Source organism: Marmota flaviventris, chromosome 11, assembly GCF_047511675.1.
Source record: "Marmota flaviventris isolate mMarFla1 chromosome 11, mMarFla1.hap1, whole genome shotgun sequence".
Taxonomy (NCBI): domain Eukaryota; kingdom Metazoa; phylum Chordata; class Mammalia; order Rodentia; family Sciuridae; genus Marmota; species Marmota flaviventris.
In genome coordinates, this window is record NC_092508.1 from 81,266,627 (window position 1) to 81,270,065 (window position 3,439).

Consider the following 3,439-nt stretch of genomic DNA (forward strand, 5'->3'; position numbering starts at 1 on the left):
CTAGGAATAAAATCAGACCGCCCCCACCACCCACCCAGGTGTGCCTGCATGCAGTATTTTCTTTGGTAGCACGTCCTTCTGCAGAAGTTAGTTTGTCTTGCCAAATTATTTCCAAGCACGTGTTTAATTCCTTGTGGCACCCTAGAATTTCTAATAAAGGGAAGAGAGAAAGGAGAGGAATGAAGTAGGGCCTATGTCAAGTAAGAAAAGACAGTGGGGGCACAGTAGCATGAGAAAGTGCATCAAGAGGAGGGTATTGAATGTGATCCCTAAGGCAGCAGCAAGACAACCTGCTGCTCCGAGTGCAGCCAGAACAGTGGACAGAGATGCATCATGGTTAAAAGAAAGAATGAATTATGTGACGACCTTGCCGTGCATCTTACTGGCTGCATGACCTCTCCAAGCCTCAGTTCCCCTGTCTGCAAATGCTATGGACAGCCATCAGGTGCTTCCCATGCCTGCCAACACCAGGCAGCACCCCTGGTTTCAGCCGCAGCTGGTGCAGCCGATTCTGTTCTGCAGTCTCACAGTCCCGCCAACAGCTCTGCACAGAAGAAGGCGGCCAGGAGCTGCCTCAGCCTTTGTGCTGCTGGCACCTTCTCTCAAGCAGAGAGCTGACTGCTCTGGAAGTGCAGGGAAGTTAATGTCCCATGGGCAGCCCAGACCAGAGGCCCTCAGGAGCTGCGGGTCAGCTGGGGTACAATTAACCTCCCTAGCTCGGCTTGGGACACAATCTGAGGATGCTCTGTGCTCTCCTTAGAGTCCTGGGGAATCAGACATCTCTCATCTGCAGCAGCAACCTCCATTGCACTATCTGAATTAAGCATCACTTCTCTTGCTCTCTCTGTTCCCTCCTTCCTGCTGCAGGCTCGCTTTCCCACAGAAAATGCTCCAGCCACATCCTTGTCTCAGGCTTTGGATTTCAGGGGGCTCAAACACTTTCCATTTGAGGAGATTGAAAAAACTAAAGGAGATAATCCATTTGGAAGAGAAGAAGTGAAATCAAGTGAATGAGAAAGAAAAAAATCACCCCCAACACTCATGAGCTGGTCTGATGCTCACAGCTGGGCCACTTTGTTCTCCTGCTGAGCATTAATGATCTCTTGGAACACCAACATCAAGACACGGCCACTCAGATACCACGGCACAGTGAGACAACAGCAAGGTCACTGTGCAATCCACAAAACACCAAGCCTCTCTTCTCACTGTTTGTCTCCTACTTCTTTACCAACGGCAGCCCTTCCAATGGGTAAGACCTTTTACACTCCCAAAGATTGCCTCACTCGCTGACAGCATCCAATTCACAGCAAAGCCCTTTATCCTTGACCCTTCCCAAACCACACAAGCAAAGTCTGAATCCATCCCAACTTCTTTTTCACTTTCTTGCTGAGATTCCCTGTTCCTAAACCAGGCCTGTCTTGCCTGTGTGACACCATATGCCGATCACTGAAACATGCAACAAGTTTTGCAAGAGAGTTTATCTGCAAGGTGGCCAAGCATGGAGGTGGGAGAGCCAAAGCTCAAATCTGCCTTCCTGAAGATAAGGTTTGGGGTGAAGAAGCATGTGGTTTAAGGCCTGGGGAAAGGGGACTGGAGGTAAAGTAATCAGCGGTGTGCACATGTGTAATCCATCTTCTTGGCTGTTCATGGGATGCATGTTCAGAAAATGCCAGTGTTTGTACCATTTGAGGGTGGAGTCTTTGGTCTCCTGACATCAACAGGCCACTCATCAGACACCAGCGCAGGCCCAAGTGAAGAGTCAGTAATTTCCACAAAATGGCCTTCAAGTCCCTGAAAAGTAACCTAGGCAACTGTTATCGTCATATCCCATACATGTTATCTGCAGTAAAGCTAGTGGGAGACTAATAATGTATAGCTGAGCTGTGTGACCTTGGTTTAGTCAGCTTTTTCACTGCTATGACTAAAGGACACAACCAGAACAACTTAGAGGAGGAAATTTTATTTGAGGGCTCATGATTTCAGAGGTCTCAATCCATAGACAGCAGGCTCCATTGCTCAGGGCTCCAGATGAGACTAGACATCATGGCAGAAGAGTGTGGCAGAAGGAAGCAGCTCACATGATGATCAGGAAGCAGAGAGAGAGAGAGAGAGAGAGAGAGAGAGAGAGAGAAGAGACTTCATTCGCCAGCTACAAATATGTACCTCAAAACCACACCCAAATGTCCTACCTCCTCTAACCACACCCCACCTACCTTCCATTACCACTCAATTAATCCCATCAGGTGATCAATTCACTGATTGGGTTAAGGCTCTTGTAATCCAATCAATTCTTCTCTGAACCTTCTTTCATTGCCTCACATGTAAGCTTTTGGGGGACACCTCACATCCAAACCATAACATACCTCCAGAATCAGTGATTTTTAAAGCCAACTAAAAGCAAGTAAATGGGTGGGGGGAGATGAAGAGTTGAGTCAGAAGTAAAAAGTACTAAGTGTTGGTCCATGTAAATGGGACCAGGCCAGCTGTGTTTGTTGCCTGGTAATTATCAAGGTTGGGATTCTGTCCTTCCATGGGGCCTTGGAGACAGAGTTCTTATGCTTTCAATGGCTGCATTCTTGAGAATGGCTCTTGGGTCCTTGAGAGATGCTTCTGAGTTGCAAAAGCTAGATATTTATGATCATAAATCCTTCTTTTGGCAAATGTTAAGCAGATGGTTATGGCCTATTGGGCAAGGGCTCAGTTTTACCCTTGCCTACAAAGATGAGCCTAACAGCACAGGGAGGAGCACCCAGGAGGGAAGCCAGGCCAGGAGACAGGGACTTCTTCATCCAGACCCTTAGCCATGCACCTGCTCAGCTATTTCACAAGCACATATTGGCCACCTAAAGTGTATCCAGTGCTGAGAAGCTTTGGGTTGCTGCTGAGGGGCAGAGTAATCAACCCAGGCATGAGCCCCACCCCAGAGGATTTTATGACCTAATAAAGTTCAGAAGCAGCTGGAGTCAGTCTAGGTGATTTCAGAGGCACAGTTCCTACTCTGATCACCCTCACTGTTGTGGTCATTAAGTCTTTTTAGTGGGCTCTGAGAAGCCACAGAGCATCTGTAACTACATCAGACTTAATGGAATATTGGTCAAATGTTTTTCTTGTTAAAAAGTTGGGTGCAGTGGTGCATGCCTGCAATCCCAGCAAATTGGGAGGTTGAAGTAGGAGGATCACAAATTAGAGGCCAGAATGGGAAACTTAGCAAGACTCAGTCTCAAACAAAACAAAAGGGCTGAGGATGAAGATCAGTGATAAAACACCCCTGGGTTCAATCTCCAGAACATGGGGCAGGGGGGAGATATACACACTACTAATGAACATATTTAAGAATCTCTTCTGGAAATATGGTCTGGACAATTTTATGTGATATTGAACACTTCCAATGATCAAGTTCAATGTCACAGTGATAAGTCACATTGGTGGTTTATATCTT